Raw genomic sequence first — 20,468 nt, 5'->3', positions numbered from 1 at the left:
CTTTAAGCATAGCTGCTAGAGGCCAGAAACATTTCAGTTTTTCTTATCAAATTTGAAAATTTCAAACAAGACTTTTAAACGTTAAGGAACGAACTAAATAAAGAATAGTGCTGGACCATTGCTACCTATGGAAGCTGTATAAAACTTAATAAACTGGTATACTAAGTATCCTCTTAAGCATCTTAGTTATTTTTCTTTTTATTTTTCACAGAAAGGTGTTCGCGCTGCGGTGGCGATGGTCACAGCTCTAGTAAGGACAACCCATGTAGTAATCCGCAAAAATGCCTAAACTGCGGCTCTAGTAGACACTCTTGCTACCATGTTGCTTGTCCCTTTAACAAAGCCCAGCCTAACACTAGCACGTAAATGGAAAATCGAATATTCTGCTGGAATATGAACGGTAAAGTGTTGGACAGAATCCCCCTTCTAACTGACCTTTCTAAAGAATATAACTGTATTTGCATACAGGAACACTTTCTGACCGATGATAGTGTAAACCTTCTAAAGTTTCCCTCGGATATGCATTACCTCGTTCAACCTGCGCGAAGATCTGGGACTCGGGGTCGTCCCTCTGGTGGCCTAGCCATAATCACGCGCTCTAACTCGGGGCCCCCCGTGTGTGTCGAGCAGAATGAATGGTTCCAAGCTGCCAAAATGCATGGCGTGTTTTTCGTAAATGTTTATTTACCAACCAATTACAATGACATCGCTTCAGAAAAGAAGTTTGCAAAAGCATGCCAGAAGCTCGGAAAGTGCCTCCTCAGTTTAGTCCAGAAATCATGCCCTGTTATAATTCTTGGTGACTTTAACTGCAATCTCGACGATCATTCCTGCCCTCGGGCTGTACTATTGCTGAACGCCTTACCAAGCGGATTTAAAGTTGCTAAGAAGGATAAGTGCTATTCCTATATCAGTACCGCAAAAACCGTCTCAAATCTTGATCATGTAGTAACTTACAAACTGGACCTAGAGTCAGTCTCGGTTGGATCTGACGGTGCCTATTCGGATCATTTACCTCTCTCTTTTGCAATACCAGCCGTCAGTCCCCAGTGTGCTCCAAAAACCAAGCCTGAGCCAGCACGTGACTGGAAAAAAGTAGTCCGTGAGCAGTTCCAGCTCAATTGTGAACAAATTTTGAAGAAAATTAAAGTGCCTTTCCACCTCCTACAGTGGGATTGTGACCTAACGGAAAGCGAGATACGCCTGCAACTGAACATGTATTTCTACGAAATTTGCCACTCCTTGAGAGTAGCTGAAAGGGTTGCTGTCCCATTACGTAGCGTCCGACGTGGGTCGCGAGTGAAAGGATGGGCCTCTAACAGTGAGCTTGTGAAGGCAAGAGCAGCTGCCAAGTTCTGGCTGGGGGTTTGGCACGAGTGCGACCGGCCAAGAAGCGGGGTAGTCAATGAATTGCGGGTTTATACAAAACGGCGGTTCGCGAAAGAGCTACGAAAACATCGTAGTAGCCTCAAACGGGAAACAGTTTCAAAAATCATTGAAAACCCTAATTTGGTCTGGAAGCTCCGTGCCAGGCCTGTAGAAAGTACGGGACAAAATGCTAGTGATATAGATGAGGAAATATGGGTAGATTATTTTGCTGCTGAATTCTCCCCACCAGATGAAGTGAAAAATAAAAAGTTTAGCGAAGAGCTCGATCAGCTTATGACGAAAGAGCATAATTACCTCGTGATTTCTAGTGCGAAAATAACCCACCTTTGTCAAAAATTAAAGAAGAAATTATCCGCCGGTGCCGACCAAATCTGTGCTCTACACCTACTGAATGGTGGTCCAGTTCTATCGGAGCATTTAGCAATAGCTTACCAAATTATACTAACACATGGTATTGTACCGGACATTTTCTGTTTAGGTGTGATCACTCCAGTTTTGAAAAAGGGTAAACCTGCTCATGAACCATCGTCATACAGACCCATTACTGTATCATCTGTGTTTTGCAAGCTATTTGAAAAGCTCATAATTTCGGACATTAAAGCTAGTTGTAAAGTGCCTCCCCACCAGTTTGGATTCCAAGCTGGCTTAGGATGTGCCCATGCCTTGCATGTAGCTGTAAATGTTCTACTGGATGCCCACATTTCGAAAGAAAGCCTAGCTATAGGTGAATATGATGTACGGCGGGCTTTTGATTCGGGTATCCATTCTCAGAATATGGTTGAGCTGAGAAAGTCCGGAGTTGACCGTGCTATTGTCAAACCCTTGAACGACATGTATAGTAGGCTCAAGGTCCGTATTAAACTGTCAGGTAAATTAAGTCGTAGGTTTGCTGTGGTGAAGAAAGGTATAAAACAGGGAGCCGTATCATCACCTGATCTGTTCAACAACAGCATATCGACGGCCCAGTCAAAAGTGGCCCCTTGCTGTATTTTTAAAGGCATTGACGTGTCCCTAGTTGGGTTTGCAGATGACCTTCTAAACTTTTCAAGAATTTTGTCTTCTTTGGAATCTAACTTTAAAATTTTGGAGATGGAGTATGATGAAATTGGGTTGAGTTTTAATGTGACAAAATGTGAAGTACTGTTATTTAACTGGAATGCCTCTCAACCCGAAATCCAACTAGGGTCACAGGTGGTCATGCCCTCTAAGTCAATTGTATACCTGGGTCTGCCGATCGGTGAAACTCTTCAGCATACACGAGCACTGCTTGTAAAGCACATCGAGAAGAAGATCAGGTCAGCTTATGGAGCTTCGGTTTCCTCCAAGCGTAATCTAAATAGGTCGCTGCGTGCACAAATATTTGTTGCTGTTGCCTTACCCCATGTTCTTTACGTTTCGCCGTTCTGGAAATTACTTACAAATTCGAATAAAGTAACTATAAGAAGAATATTCTTCAGGTACCTCAAGTTCCTACTTGAGATGCCATTAAGAACAAGTAATTCTTACCTAACGAGGCGGTATTCAGTACCTGACCCATTTACTGCGGTGGAAGCGTGTCTTGAAAAGTACCGTGATAGAGTAGAAGCGAGTAACCACCAGTGGACCGCCATTCTTACATAGTTGTATTATAGTTCCTTCGTGATTATTTTCATTTCAAGAAGTTTCGTTGTGTTTTGTATGTGCGTTTTCTTCTCTTTTGTTTTTTATCCGTCTTTTGTTCAATTGTGACGGGTTTTTCCAATATATTTATTTATTATTTATTTATTTATTTTAGGGGTAGGTTAACCTAGTCTAAAATTTAATATTCCACTGAGTTTATTACCTTACCTCAAATTGCATTTGCCAGCAAGATAAGGTGGTAGATCCTCCTGGGTAAGGCGACCATTACTGGGACGCTTCAATCACTCTGCCTATTCTGGGACAGAATCTTTGGTTGGATTGCAACATGTCCAATACTGGGACAAAAGACAACAGGCTTTTTGGAAGCAACCCAGAAAAATGTATGGATTGGGTGTCCAGGATTAAATTCTTTTTTCCCAATATTGGACATGTTGTAATCCAATCAAAGATTCTGTCCCAGAATAGGTAGAGTGATCAAAGTGTCCCAGTACTGGTTGTCTTACCCTAGTTCTTGCTGGTGGTGATTGATGTAATTATGTTGGCTTAGCTTCCCAGTCCAGCCTCCACTCAGCCCTTTCCCAGTCCCTGTCAACTCCAGCCTTGAAGGAGAGGGGAGTCTCAGCTTGGATGGTAGACTCAGATAGGCTATTCCAGAGAGGGACAACCCAAATGGAAAAGAAGCCATGTCGTTCCTTTCTCCAACATCCAGGCAGGTGAAGCTTTAGACTGTGACCATTTGAATTTTTGGCCAGGGAGGGGGTGAAGATCTGGTTCAGGTGACCGGATTTGAAAATTTTGCATGCCATGATCACATCTCCTCTATATCTTTGATACGTGAGGGTTGGAAGTCTCAGAGACCTTAGGTGATCCTGGTAAGGGACATTATTTAAGCCATGGACCAGTTTGGTTGCTCTCCTTTGGACACTTTCAAGGGCTCTTGCATCCATTTTATTTTGGGGAAAGGCCAAAGTCAAGCCAAACTCAAGGTGGGACAGACAAGGGATTTATAAAGTTTTGTAACCACACATGACTTTCTGGTTACAAAAGAGCACTTAATGAGTCCAAGAGCTTGATTAGGTTTTGCAGCCTGAGTGTGGCTGTGGAATTTTAAATCTTTGTCCACAATGATGCCTAAGTCTCTAATAAATAAATAATAAATAAAATAAAAATTTATTTATTTATTTATTAATTTATTTATTTATTTATTATTTATTTATTTATTAGACTTAGGCACAATGATGCCTAAGTCTCTGTCCTTGGCAACTGCTTCCAACTGATCACACCCTAGATGGTAGAGATGGTGGGGGCTATTGTGCCCTCAGTGCAGTGCCTTGCATTTAGTTGCATTGAATTATAGGGCCCAAGTTGATGACTAGGAGGATAGCCTGTCAAGGATGCAGGCTCTTTCTTCTTTAGTTTCAGCAGGCCCAATGAGCTTACAGTTGTCAGCAGATAATGTTAAAAGGTTGCATAGATAGGTTGTACAGTTGTTAATATATATGCTGAACAATGTTGGCCTAAGGATGGTTCCCTGTGGGATGCCACTTATAACCAAGGAAGTAGAGGAGAAAACTGAATTGCCATTATCAGTGTTGATCATGACATGTTGAGATCTTCTAGTTAGGAATGCTCCAATCCAATCAATCACATCCTCATGCACCTGGTAAGCTTTAAGCTTCAGCATCAGGTATGAGTGTTCAACTTTGTCAAAGGCTTTGGCTTGGTTGAGTAAGATAATGTCAACCAGTTTACTCATATCCAAAATTTTAGTTGCATGATCATATGACTGAATAAAGTTGGAGTTGATTGACCTGCCCCTGTGAAATCCATGTTGTCTATTCCTAATAAGAGTATTTTCTTCTAAATAGTTTATTAGAGCATGGTTAATGATACTTTCCATGATCTTGCAAATGGCTAAGGTTAGGCTTACTGGTTGATAATTTCCCAGGTTATCCTTGTCACCTTTCTTAAAAATTGGTATAATATTTGCTGTTCTCTAGTCATTTGGTACTGACTTTTTGGCCAGGGACATGTTGAATATTGTGGCAAGGGGGAGGGAAATGTGAGCAGCAAATTCTATCAAAAGCTGAGGGTAGAGGTTATCAGGTCCAGCAGCTTTGTTGGAGTTTAAACTTCTTAGTATTTTAAATACATCTACTTGAGTAATTATTACAGGAGGCATTGGGTTATGTACTGTTACAGGAGGTATGGTTGGAGCCTAACCTATTGGGAGTGCCTATATTTTATTTGCAGTGCACTCTTTATTAGGCAAATTGGTAGCACTGCAGGAGTGGCCTAATTTAGCAGTGGGCCACTTTGCAAATTTTAATTTAAATGGTAAAATTCAAGTGAAGGGGCTTTTTGCTACTTCAGAAAGTATTTATTGAGGTAAATAAATCTCTCAGAAATATATCTAAAGGCTTTATGATCTCCTAGAAGGTGTTCAGAAGCATTTACCTCAACTCCTTTGCCCTCCTGAGACTTTAATAATCTTTATCAAGCTTTTTGCTACAAAAGTGAAACCTTGTAAATAGATCTTTTTCTCAAATGAGGCTCAACAAAAGTGTTTTAAGCCTCATACTTCTGCTACATTCCCGTTTACAAGGCTTTGAAGATATTGAAATCTATTTATCAATTTAGAAAAAATCATAATCTGGTCAATATCTTCTTAGAATAGATTTTTTTTTTCTGAATTAGGCTAATTCCTGAAATGGTAAAATTCTAGGTAATTGACTTCTTGCTATCTCAGAAAGGGTTTAGGTTAGGAAAGTGAAACTTTCAGGGATGAATCTACAGACTAAAGTATGTCCCAGGAAGGCATTTTGAAGCAATTATCTCCACTCCTTCTCCCTCTAGAGGGCCCTGACCTTTGATGACCTTTAAAAATATGTTTGTTATAAAAGTGAAGCCTTGCAAAATTGATCTTCTGCTTAATTGAAATATAACAATTTTTTTTCAGCTTCATAACTTTGCTTAATTCCATTTTATAAGGTTTTAAGATATGCAAATAGGCCTACATTTCCTAAATTTTGAAAAAAAACATTGATATGGCTCAAGATTCTACTCAAATAACAGGAATTGCATTTTCAGAACTAAAGGCAGAGAAAAAGCAACTAGTAACTGAAAATTAAGGTAAAATGTTGTTTTGTCAAAATTTCAATAGGTAGACCTGTCATGTAGGCACATTTCAGGGTCCTCTAGAGGGAGAAGTAGTTGAGGTGGGTACTTTAAAATACCTTCCTGGGACACAGCCTACTTTAGCCTGTAGACCCATCCCTGAAAGTTTCATTTTCCTAACTTAAACCCTTTCTGAGATAGTCAATTAACTAGAATTTTACCTGAAATTTCCTTTCACCTAACCTGACTACTTTGGAGATAGCAAAAGCCCTGTAATTTAGATAGGCCTAGTTTTAAAAATTTAATATAAATGACTTATAACCAAAATTTTTTGGTAAATTTTTCACAGTTTATATAATTGGCTTACCAATAAAGTGAAAATACCAGGTGATGCCTTTTTTATGTTCTTTACAAATATTATAATCACTTTTGCTGCAAATTTTGAGCTTACACTCCTTGAGCTCTTAAAAATGATGAATTTTTAATTGAAGTATGAGTTATTGGTTGTTTTTGACAAAACGATACTATGTTTTCTCAGTGCCATTTTCTTGGTTGTTTTCAGTAAAATAAGCTACATTTCCCCAGTGCAAAATTATTCATAATAAGGTTAGTTTAGGTTTGGCTATGTTGGGTTAGGTTATGTCAAAAAGTGCTTAAGTTGGAACTTGCAGTAGAAACAATTATAATATTTGTAAAGAGCATAAAAAAGGCATCAAATGGTATGTTCACTTTATTGGGAAGTCAATTATATGAAATGCAAAAAATTTACCTTTTTTTAACATTTACACTTAAAAATATGTTATTCTGACATTATATCCTATTCAAGCGCAACAGCAACTAGAAACATTGATAATTAGATAGAAAATCTATATATATATAAAAATAAGTTGTCTGTGTGTGTGTGTGTCGAGTGACGTCATGTTTGTCGACTGACATCATTATAAGGATTGAGCCGTATGTGTCATGAAGTGGTTTGTCGACTGACATCATGTTTGTCAACTGATGAAATTACATACCAGGACACAAATGACGACTGGGACACAGAGAATATAAATGACGACCAGGAACCTCAAAGAGAAATTACAGACTGGGATACCCGGACACAAATCACGACCAGGACACAGGGAATATAAATGACGACCGGGACACAGGGACACAACTACAACGGGGACGCCGGCGGCACAGGCGGGATATATAAATGACGACTGGGACACAGGGATTGTTTGAATAGAAATTACAGACTGGGAAACCAGGACAAAAATGACGACCAGGACACCGGGACACAGGGAATATAAATGACGACTGGGACACTCAAAGAGAAATTACAAACTGGGACACCAGGACACAAATGACGACCGGGATACAGGGAATATAAATGACGACTGGGACACAGGGACACATCATTAGAATAATGAGGTATAGATCTGAATATGGATTGTTTTTCCCATGGACAATTATATGTTGCATGTTCAAGAGTCAGTAAACCTGACAATCTATTTATATGCAACATATATATATATATATATATATATATATATATATATATATATATATATATATATATATATATATATATATATATATATATATATATATATATATATATATATATATATATATATATATATATATATATATATATACTATTCACAGGTGGGACACAGGGACACAACTACAATGGCGCGTAACGACTTACGCGCGGGGGGGGGGGCTTGGGGACCCTTGTCAATAATGAAAGTATAAGAGCCTAACTATTGATAAAATTCAATCAAAGAATCAGGTTTTTATGGTGGATCTAAACATGTATTTGTTTATTAGTAATTAGTGTAATTATTAGTGCCCAAAAAACTTTGTATGATTACAGAAAACACAAGAAAAACAATTCAACCAACTCAATTTTGTTACTCGGTTTACTAGAAAGATGTGGATGCTAGACTAGATATTTGTCTTCCAATAACAACCTAACAGAGAATAAGTAAATATGAAGAGGCAAGTATCCTTGAGCTATAAAATTTATTGAAAGATGGTATTGTATTTGCTTGTTTAATAATATTTGAAATATGAATATCCTACTAAAGTTTATAGAAATTGTGGGTTAGATAGGGTCTAGAAAAACAGAAGCATGTCACAAACTTGAAAGTCATGATGTTTGATATAAGAGTAGTTATTTTCATTTTCATATTATTGGCTTCATACCAAAGATGGGGCATAATTTAGAGGGATTAACTTCTAATATTCATGTGATATACTTTTAGGATCAACAGGCCATCCACATGTTGGCATCCTTGAGGGAAATTGCTACAAATTCCATTAATCATTACTGGAAAAAAAGTGAGCCTAGTAAGGTCCCTTGAAGAATTCCACAGTGAATAGGGAGGAGGCCAGAGAATATACTTGTATTTTATCACTTGTGATCTATTTGAGGGGAACAGTATTACAATATTTATTAGGAAATGTCTGGTTCTAAGTTACTCAGTAACAAGTGAATCAGGATGTTATGGTTAGCCAAGTCTAAAGCTTTTTGGCAAATGTGACATTCTTTAAGTCTAAAATTAGCCATAAAAAGTATACATTTGAAACTGTTGAGAAATCCATAAAAAGTGGAAAACACTCCCAAAGAGGGGCACAATCTTGACAAAAATCAAAACTCTATTTCAGCTAATCAGATGTTTCAAGCCCTTATCTTCAAAAAAAAGTATATCTTATTTTTTTTTTCAAGAATGTTGGTCACGGATGTATGTTACTTATTTGTTATAAATGTTTTTTTATTTTCTTTTTTGGATTGATTACATTAACTAGTGGCTGCAGAGCATTGGAAGCAGTTTGTTTGAATAGAAATTCAATTCTAATGTTTTATTTTAAATTGGTTAGAAATTTATTTCCAATTTTTCAGATCTGAATATCATTCTATTATCTCACCAAAAAATCCCTTAGTTAATTGTCTCTTACATTCATCCATTTCATCTCTGTTTAATTTCAATAGTGTTTCCTTTTTCGTTTATGTTTTTCGTTAAAGATAAACAAATAAATTTGATATTTACCTGGTAAAGAAATAAAGGCAACAATTTGTTTGGTAACAATTAAATGTATAAAGGGTAACAAATAAATTTTAAAGGTAAACAACTGAGCTATTTCAAGCATATAGCATATTACCAAACACTTTAAATAAGTTGTTTCAGCCATTTAGTATTGATTAACGGATACTTCTTTTTAGTTGCAAAAAAGCTGATGCTTTTAGTTTGAAAAAAAATTTGGTTTCACGAAAGCATATGCTGAAACCATGAAAGGTTTCAGCAATTTCTTTAATGCTTAGGAGGAAATTAATGTTAAATGTTAAAAATTAATGTTTAATGTTAGATTTTATTGTATTTTTTTTTGTCTTTTGTAGATTTGTCTTTTGAGTTGTTTACCCTATGGCTAAAAAGCAGCAAAAGAAACTAGATAGCCTCTCCGTGCTAATTGTCAAATAGCATTCATTTGAAATAGAAGGGGTAGCACTTTTCCAACAGAAATCTCAATGGAAGATATTGAAAAAGCCCAATTAGGACAGTCGCGTCTGTCCTTTCTCAGGATGGTGAACAAGCTCCTAGGTATGATCATTTGTTAAGATTTATATACAATCTGAACTATAGTCACGCATATTGACAAAATAAGATTATACAAGACTCTAGTTTCAACAAATCTTTTTTGGCTGACCAATCTGAGTTACTATTTTATTTAATAAAGTTAGCTTAATTTCACATGACAGAGGTATTGTTCAACACTACAGAGAAGCAGTAGAAATTTTTAAATACCAAGATTTGGGTCTAGCTTTGAACAGAGGCTCTGGTGATTTAAGAATAAATTAGTCATATTTCAGTTTTCTCAAAAGAGAAGCCAATGCTTTTTGGATTTTGAGCAAATCGTGGATATTGGCAAGTGATTCAATTTATGGTTTTGGGTATTTGGTTTTAATTCTTACAAATTTTTTGGCTTTTATTGAACTTTATTTATCTTTTTATTTTATTTTCATTGTTTTTTTTTTTCACATTTACTTTCCACGTTTGTTTTGTTGGTTTTTTCTTTGGCATTTTCCTTGAATATATTATTTTGTTTGCGCTGAAGAAGAGAGGCGGTTATCTTTTTGAAATATTCACTTTGTGTGTTTTTTTCAGTACTCTTGTTTGGCTTTAAGAAAAACCATTTTTGGTCGTTATCTTTCTTTAAATCAGAGTTAGTGTTTATGGCATATTTTTTTCAATTAAATAAGATGAAAGCTTAGAATAGCAGTTTTCCTTTCTTTACTAAAGCTGACAGTTTATACACAAACATAGTCCTGATAATGAGTTTTAGAAAGTTCTTGCCTTCTAAATCTCAGCACCATGACATTCTACCTGATCAACCTCTACCATCAAGGATGAGAAAGCAAGATAACTTAGTTCCAGTTAAAGCAAGAACAAACTGATATGGTAATTCTTTCGTCCTGGTTTTTGTCAAAATGTACAATAAGAGTTAATATTCATAGTTTGATTTATATTTACAAGTGTAGTTGGATTTTGAATATGTTGTAAAGAAACACAAATCAGCGATAGCTGTCAAGTTTTTTGCTATTAAACCTGTCTACTACTACTACTACACACCAAGAAATAAAGAAAAGTGCTATATTGTTCCTGGATAGGATATTTTGAATTTTAAGTATTTTTTTGTGAATTTGCTTTGTGGTTTCACCACCTGATTCTCAAAATTATTTAAAAAAATACTATTTATTGAATTTTTTTAATTCTTTTTTTGCTATTACTTCTCTAACTTGTCCTTGCTGGCTTAACTTTTAGTAAACCTTTTACCTTACTAGTAAAGTAGGAGATACCAGAGAATAAAGAATGTTGATGCTGGCTTTTCAAACTAAGCTCTTGCAATTTCAGTTTTCCAGTTCTATAGTGCAATTAATTTTGAAGACCACACTGCCTTTCCATGACGATAAATATCAGTTCGAAAAGGGATAAATCCTTTTATTAGACAGTAATAATAACATTCATAAAATTTACTGGATATGTCGATTACATTTATAGTGATTATCATCAGGAGAAATACAAAAAAAAGTATTTCTTGGAGTATTCCTGCTGATGACGGTCATTGTGCATGTGATCAAAATTTTCATTATAGGCACGCCACTTGCCTGGGTAGGGAATTTAAAGTGCCGAAACCCTATAGGCAAGTGTGTATTCTCCTGATGAGCCCGTGTGTTGGGTTGTTGCCTCTGAATTATTTGTCTTTTTTTCTTTTTTTTACTGTTTTTATTATTTGGTAAATGACGACTTATACTTACTTACGACACGACTGCCTGTCCATGGACTATTCTTTATGGTTGATTGTGTATGGCTATGCTGTTTGACCTATGTGATTGTATGAATGAGTAGGGTTAAGGCCTCATTCAAGTACTGATCTGTATTAATTACTAAAGTAGGAAAACAGTCTTCCTTTTCTCCTTCTGTCTTCTTTTTTTTATGTGTTTGTGCTGTTGCATTGGTGATTTCTTTTTTCATAATATTTTGTGAATGTTATTTTTACTGTTTAGTAAAAAGATTTATCTTTTTTCTAACTTGTATTTATTACTGCAGTTTAAGTTTGGCTACTACAAAATGCACAGTGCATGATGACTTTTTTCTATTGTAAGACGTATTTTATTTCTCTTAAGGGAGGACGGGCTCTCAAGGAATCTTCCTTTACATCCTATGTTAAATATTTGGAGTTTGCCTGACGTTCCTGAATTAGTGATTTTGGCGATTTTTATTTTAACAGATCAAAAAAATCTGGTGAATATTTTGATCTAATCAAATCTTAAAGCCGATATTTTTTTTTTCAAAATAATTATAAAACCTGTTTCGGGTTTGCATTCTAGTTTGCTACACTTGACACTGTTGTTTTGGGATGTCAAAAAATATTCTATTCACCAATCAGAAACTTATTTTTATAATATATACTTGCTGGCTACAGTCCCTTCAAGTACTTTACATATTTGTGCTCCGAAGTAAAAAATTCCCCTCAAAGACTAGATGCAGCTGTAATCGGAGCGCCTGAGAACGCATAAATTAGACCAAGGGACTAACCACTCGGATTGTTCAAGGGCGATTCAGTGAAAAATTAGAGTTGAACCCCTCCTACCCCCGAAAAAATGTCTCCTCGAATAATAGTTCTTTTGCAAATAAATCTTCCTATTCACTTGCCAAATTATGAAGAATACCAATACAATAATCGCAATTTTGAGTGAGAAACCCTTTAAATTCAACCTTCTCATGTTTGTCTAGTTGAAGCAATAAAGAAAACTGACACCTTTGTCTTTGACTGAGTTACCGCCTCAGAAAAAGAATGGACTAGAGAGTAAATGCTTGGACTTCGGCCAGGCCTTATTTTCTCCAGCAATTTCTCATCACTGATCGCTTAAATAGACTACAACAATCGTTTTCAAAAATAAACTTAAATTGACTATTGACACCGAATACTGGAAATGCAAAATAGAAAGACAAAAGATTGTTTGCCCAACACTAGAGTATTGATTGACGAGTTGGAGAAAAGAGTCTTGTCTTAAAATTTGGTTAATTCATTTTGGATAATGCATCACATGCATCACAAAATTAATTGAAAGTAAATAATAATTTATTCAACTATTAAATTAACTGATATTTAAACAATAAAATTTAAACTTAAACATCCCCTCCCCCTACATACTCCAGGCTATTACCCTGCCAAAATGAGGATATCTATTGCCCCTTCTTTGCAAAAATTGTACTCGAATTTTTGCCTTTTTGAATGCAAATCATACGCTGCTCAAGGGGTTTCAATTTTTGAGAAGAGGACAGGCGGGATATCTGCCCCCTAGATTTCAAAAATCCCCTGTTTTTTACTTTCATTGCAAAATGCCTTTTCTGACTTTTTTATTGAGAAAATTGGAAATTGAAACTAGAAGATTGTTCCTCTCCTAGATTTCCAAAATTACATTTTACCACCTCTTGGACATTTTCTTGCACTGAAGCCACTTGCACCACTGGATTGTAAACAGATCTTTCTTTGTTCAAACAGATGAGGGTGCAGAGGGAAGGGTGGCTAACGGAGTTAACCAGTCAACCAGAGTACAAGTCTGCGTTGCTTCTCTTACGACTTCAATTGTAACTAAGCAAGGATAAGAATGGTGCTTGACTAGATTGTATCGATTTATGCGATAAATCGATACAATTAATATCGATTTATATCGATAAATCGATGGGTTCATTAAATGAACCCACTTCCAAGATACTCCTTGAGGTAAGGTAAGCCCTTATAAAAAACAATGAAAACCTTTAATGTTAACATTTTTATGGCAGTCATGGCTGTACAGAAGGGGGAGGGGGTTTCATTCCCTCTGAGCTAAGGCGAATACTATTTAAGTCCTCCTATGACATAATTGGTTTAAACTCACGTACTTTTATTGTTTGAATTGTAACTGAGCATTACAGAAAAGATGGTGTTCTTCTATGCTATGAAATTCTCTGAGTTTTTTCTATCATTGCTATTACCAAATAATCAGCCATAGTTCATTTAGCGAAATTTGGCTTTTTTTAAAGCCTAGCTCTATGTGTTGCGTTTAGCGCTACAGTAAATAATAACGTAAGGATTACTTTTATCTTTGGCATTATAAAATTTTAGTACGGTAGCACTGGAAAGATTTTTCTATGGTTGGTGATATTGATTGAAATGAAACAATAGTTAGTAATACTAACCGCTATCAAAAAACTGTTAGTATTAGTGTAAAACCCTGTCTTATTTGATTTAAGATGAGTCTCAGTGGATCCTACACCTTATGAAGCTGAAGCAAAAATGGTATATAATAGAAATGGTATAGAAAGAACAGATTTTTCTTGTTTTAGTTCATGTGTAAGACGATTAGAAGTAGCCAGGCCTTCCTCTTCTCCAGGACCAATGGTAGCTGTGAATCTGTAACCGGGTAATTCTTCAGTGCTAAGACGAATAGTAGAACCAGGAATATATTCTTTTTTAGTGTTAGTTGAGGTACTCGCCTTATTCATGTTTTTATGCAAAAATGAAGAAGATTTTTAATGTCATTTTCTAATAAAGGCAAGCCACTACCTCAATTACTACAGGGCTGGTATAAAAAGTATCAATACCTTTAACTTCTATGATTTTAGGAACAGAAGCAACGTTTTATATGGTTGGTAATATCGAAGTGAAGGGAAAGTTTGCCAGTATTGACCGGGATATGAAGAATATTTATGTGACAGATTTGAAGACTAATACTGGGACGTATAAAAGTGCCTTGCTTAGGACAAGTGATATAGTTTCTATTAGTATATCTGCTGAAGAATCCTTGCTTAGCTAATTTAGCCGCTTTTTGTACTTTTTTTTATATTGTTCGTAGATGCATATTGTAAGATAGTTCGACAAATAAATTATTGGTATCTCTATCCATCTAAAACTGAATTCTTGTGGAAAGGTGGAAGACTGTAAGTAGAAAAAGAAAAAATAAGTTTTTTACTTATCGAATATTCTAACTCCATAAAACAGACAATGGAGAAAAGAAATAAATAATGCGAAATTATTTTTTTTTTGTGTTTCAATGTAGAGAAGATTTTATTATCTTTTATGGAAAGATATACATTTATGAGAGAAAGCTGTGTCATCCTGGAAGCAAAATTTTGTAGGTCTTATGCGCAATAATCTTTCGTGTGCTTTTAGTAGTTAACAGAAAATTTGCAAAACTACTGTGACGACCTATTATACATCGAAGTGAATCTTGACAGAGGGGTTAAATTTCGCTAAGGATTTCTGAGACCACACTGGCTAATCTTGACAAGACGATAAAAAACCGTAAAGAAGAGAAAACGAGGATAAAAGCAGCCATTGAAGAATGCAGATTACAATGTAAGTATTTCGGCGAAGACCTCCGCTTGATCGCCCTCAGTGCAGAATAATAAAAAATACCGATACAAATCCAAAGATAGAATAGAAAACCAAAGCTTGAAACAAACGCAAAAACTAAAATAGTCTTATTCGAGAGGGTTGTCCTATTTTAGTTTTTGTGTTTGTTTAAGGTTTGTCTTTTCATTTATTTTTTTATCAGTATTTTTTTCATTATTGTGCACTGAGGAAAGTTAAGCGGAAGTCTTGACCGAAATTTTTGTATTGTAATTTGCGTTTTTTTCACTGGCCGTTTTTATCCTCGTTTTCTCTTCTTTACAGTTTTTTATCGTTTTGTTATATTTTGTTGAAATAGAATCGAACACATACAAGTTTAGGGTCCCAAAGAACACTTTGGCTCTCTAAAATTAAACGAATTACACAAACTCCATATCTAACGGGCAGATTTACCAAAAACTGTTTGATTGATCTATGAGCTCACGAAAAAACCGGTAAATAAAGAGCAAGCCCTGCCAATTGTAACTGAAACTCTAAAGGAAATGAGTTTCCTTTAGAGTGATAATTTCAAAGAAGTTACCGCAACCCATCAAAACCAATTAGTATCAGGAAACTTGCTATAAAAAAGGTTATTGGAAGAGGAAAGAAGATCAAAAACAAGGGACAATCATAATTAAAGCTATTCAATAAAAATCCATCATTTACGAAAAACTTAGAATAAAGAACACTAGATGTACACATTTCTACAAATCTATAAAATATGATTTTTTTTTCAGAGAACGTAGGTCGTAGATTCACTTTGATTTCCTTGTGCTTTTTTTCTCATGGGTGATTGTGTCACACCAGTGGTCATAAATTATTTGCTATGTACTCCTAAAATTGACTGTTTACCCAATAGAATTGACTGCCATAGAGTATGTATTGTGGTGCACAATTATTAGATTCGTATAAGCTATTCTACTTAAGAATAAAATTATTGGATTGTATTTCTTTTCTTTTTTAATGCAAATTCAATGTCAAGTTTCATAATTTTTTTTCCAAGAAATTCGTGATTGATAAGAGAAATGTTTTTAATCATATGGTAGTCGTATGTGAATGATTCTCGAGGTAAACTAAAATCTTTGGGCTAAAAGAAAATCATGCGCTAATTTTAGGTTCACTAGTTAAAAAAATTGCATATCCGCTTAAGAACAAAATTGTTAGATCATAATTAAAATTTAGACAAAATTTGCATATTCAGTCGAAATCTTACCTTTCCTGAATTTTAATTCAAGTCCAATACATGATCCTGCAATTTTTTCATTTATTTTTTTATTTTGCTTGTAGATTTTGTATATTTGCGTTTGATTAAAAAAGGCGTTATCAATTTTATGAATATAAAACCTGAATGATTATGGTCGTCTACAGAGCTGAAGCCATCCTTTGGCGGTTTTTGAATATGGATACATCTATGGATTTACTGTGTATGGATGTATTCTCTATTAATACATGTATATCAGTGGTTCCCAGCCTATGGTACGCATACCCCTAGGGTACGTAGAAGCCTGTGAGGGAGGGGGTACTAGCAATCCTGCCAGTATCTTGGCAGGAACCACGGAGTTATGTTTGTAGTATTTCTGTTGCGTTTAAAACAAAAAGCTACTTTTTACGTTGCGGTCTTAAAAACGTTTCATTCATGTTACGTTTTTGAATAATTAGTAGATTGCTCTCTTTCTGAGCAATCTGTTTTTCCCTATGAAAAAATCCAACTGTTTCTGGTTTAATTACACAGAAAGGAGTATGGACATTCTTTCACACTGCGATCGGGTGATATTGACACACAATCATTCAATTAATAGGATTAGAAAACACCTGTTTTGCTCACTCGCACAGTATGTAAGAGTCAAATTCTCATTCTTGGAGGTAACATTTGTAATACTGAGAAAGCAGACAGATTTTGCTGTCAATATCACAGCAGTTGAAACCAACCTAATTTACAGTCGTAATCAGATGAGAGTATAATCAACATCAATTAAAAGAACCCAAAACATCAATGCGTTGTTGACAAAAAAAGGAAATGTTGCGATGAATATGTGATGCACAGATTCTGGTTCACGGCTGATGACTGTCAGAAACTAATGTGCATTATGTCCCGAGATGTGGATCTATGAACTCTTAAAAAAATGAAGGAATATGAGGAGTTTGGTTATGATGAGGGACAAAAGACAATCTACCAATCCTTCATCCGCAGAACGTGCCCAAACCATCTCAACCTTTCTCTCATTATAGCCCTAGATAGCGGGATAAGCAATACTTTTCGTACAGCCTACTGTTTGAGATACGGTCAGTCAGTTGGGTACCCGAAAGAATCTGTAGGCAATTTCTCTAGAAAACATCTAGCAAATCTTCCTCCGTTTTTCGGAGTGCCGATACTTCAGGGCTATACTTAACCACTGTCATCACTGTAGCTTCCAATATTCCAACGGTGGTTCGCAGACTTATCTTCCTATTCTTCCAGACTTTTTTCAATTGTGAAAAACATCCTAGGCCTTGGCTATTCTACTTTCAATATTTTTTACTGCATCCACCGTCTTTGCTAATAATACTACCTGGGTAAGTGAAGCTATCTACTTGACCGATCTTCCTGTTACCCATCATTACCTTTTCGCCTTTATTTATTCCTAGTTTTAGCGATTTGGCTGACTTTAATTCAATAAAGCAATTTCGCAAAAAATGAAAAGGATTTAGTTTTGGAAGAAAGGAAAGAACAAAGCGAGGTTATGGTCAAAATTAACATTTTAAGATATGTTTCAACACTTTAACAACTCTATGATCTATCTTTGAAAATAATTTCTCGTATGAATACCCCTTGCATCTCAAGAAATGAAGTTAGTTTAATTCAACTAAAATTTAACTAAAAATGATAAAAACATAATACTTAAGAAACAAGTTTGAGCTATATATTTCCGACATTATAGGGGGGGGGGGGGGTAAAGTACAGCGGATCTGCATGCATGGTGTGTTAGCTACAATTGTTCTAATATTATGAAGAAAGAATTGCTTTCTGACTTCACAGTGTCCAAATATTTTACCCCATCCCCTTCCTAATGTGCAAATATAAAGCCTTGAAAAAATTTGGGAAAAATTACATTTTTCCCATCTATTCTGTTAATTCTCTTTGTCTTTTCTTACGCTAAGTTGAAAGAAACTAGCGAAAAAAACTGGTTTAGAGTGCGTCAATGCATGAATATAATAATTTTTTTTCTTTAAATTTTATTTCATTCCGATGAACAGTTGGAATATTAGATTATTCGTTGAAATCCTAGCGGTTAAACTTATGGACCGTAGCAGCCTTTATTTATCCTTTTATGTCAATAATTAAATGCAGGAAGCATCCACAGCAACTGAAACGTCGAATCGACGCCCTATGCGCCAACAATGGTTCAGGAGGATCTTTATCCTTTTTTTCATGAAGAAAAACACTGCTAAATACACTAAAGAAATTAAATGCATAAAGTACAACACTACTAAAAATAGTGAAGGAATTAAATAAGGTGCAGCAAAATATTTCACTTTTTCAAGTTTCAACCAACGATGTTTATGGACTTGCAATCCGCCTTGAACTAACTTCATGAATGCTGCCAAACATAATTTTTGTCTATTTTCTGGGTTCAAAACATTTAGATATCTTGACACACTGACTAACGTTATATTTGTCTTTGGAGTTTCTGGTCTAACATGTTTTCCCAAGGTTGACACTGGTTCTACATTGTTATAGGCCACCAATCCCTCTGGCTCTAACCATATATACATTTCTGTGCATAATTTCTGTTTATTTCTTTGGTTTATACCATTGAGACTTCTTGACGGCCTGATAAATATCCTTATTATTCTCAGTAATAAGTTTTTGTTAAAGTCATAAAAAAACTTTAGCGGAAAGAGTGAGGTATTAACGAGGAGGAAACCCCCTTCATATGCTCAATACTTTCTGTTTGTTTGTTCGTGCTGCTCCAAACTCGGTTGAAAGAGCTTGTTTATTTATTTGAGTTCTGGTCGTTTTTAAATCATGCTTGGAAGCCCAGCTCCCCCTCTATGAAAGTATTTTCCCACCATGAAAATTCCTTCATGGAAAGATCCTCCCATTTAACTCCTCCTCCCCCGCTAGAAGAATATCCCCTGAAAATATCTTTGTAATTACCGATAGTCAATACAATACGTAAACAATGGGCAAAGTTTATAGCTTACTGCCCTTCCCCCGGTGCTCGTGGTAGGGTCAAGTTATTATCAAAGATATCGTTGCTAGATCTTATGACTCTGCTGATCAAGACTGTTATCTCAATATCGAAAGACTTTAGGTAAAAATGGAAGTGGGAGGGAGGCTAGCTGCCCTCCAATATTTTTAGTCTCTTAAAGAGGGAACTAGAACTTTTGATTTTTGATCAAATGAGCCCTCTCACGATTTTCTAGGATCATTGGTTTGATAAGAACACCCCTCGAAAAAAAAATAATAAACACGTATCTGTTATCTTGCTTGTTGCAAAAAATACAAAATTCCACATTTTTACATATAGGAGCCTGAAACCCCTACCGTAAGGTTCTCTAATATGGTGTAGTTTTCATTAAGATCGCTTGACGTTTTGCGGGTGTTTCCCCCCTTAAAAATGGACAAATTTTATCAGGCTTGTAACTTTTGATGGGTAGCACTAAACTTGATGAATTTTATATCTTTTGAATAAGCATCAACATTCGATTCGTTCGAGGTTATCAAGTTTCATTGTTATGAAGACTCTGTTACTTAGAATTTCGGTTACTGTTTAATCGCCTCGCTTGCTACTTACAGTTTGCTGCCACGAATTTTTTGATTAGCAAGCGTTCAATCAGCTGAATAACGAAAGTTATTCAGCTGATAGAAGAGTTATCAAAGCGGGATTGCGTCCTATCCTCATTTGTTATAGATAATTTTGATGGACTTCATCCTAACGAGTACAGCAATGAAATAGAAGAACACGGAATCAATTGGGAAGTAACACTCTCCTGGACTTGGATTATGCGGATGATTTATGCATCCTAGACGAAAATGTTAGCAAAATGTATGAATTTTTAGAGGTTTTGCAGGTTCAGGTGCAAGAATAGTTTCGAAAATCAATGTTAAGAAAAATCACTCGCTGAATACATGCAGTTGAAGAGGTTATGCTGAGTAATGGAAAGATCGATCAAGTGAACAGCTTTGCTTACCTAGTTAGTATTATTAGTAAAGACGGCGGCCCAGGCACGTATCCAGAGCCTTGATTTGGGGGGGGGGGGAGGGCGGTCGTGTTAGGAGGGAAAAGTGGAACATCACCTCTTCATCTAGAATTTCGTTCAAAATAGGTGTATTAAGGTTGGCTTTACTATCGACGTACCGTAACGCAAGGTGAATTTAAAACCACATGTTTTGATAGTTTTTTTTTATATTTTTGCGAATGATGGAACGCTAT

At 35.6% G+C, this 20,468-nt stretch overlaps 1 long non-coding RNA gene across 1 annotated transcript; it reads left to right on the top strand.

Moving 5' to 3' along the window:
• The first annotated feature begins 15 nt into the window (after positions 1-15).
• LOC136036446 (uncharacterized) lies at positions 16-14,572 on the top strand. Its single transcript, XR_010619728.1, has 3 exons — positions 16-156; positions 9,515-9,716; positions 14,286-14,572. It is a non-coding gene; the product is annotated as an uncharacterized LOC136036446 (long non-coding RNA).
• The last annotated feature ends 5,896 nt before the right edge of the window (positions 14,573-20,468 follow it).

The sequence above is a fragment of the Artemia franciscana genome, chromosome 15 (assembly GCF_032884065.1).
Source record: "Artemia franciscana chromosome 15, ASM3288406v1, whole genome shotgun sequence".
Taxonomy (NCBI): domain Eukaryota; kingdom Metazoa; phylum Arthropoda; class Branchiopoda; order Anostraca; family Artemiidae; genus Artemia; species Artemia franciscana.
The sequence above is the reverse complement of the archived record's forward strand: the minus strand, read 5'-3'. Positions and strand labels throughout refer to the sequence as shown.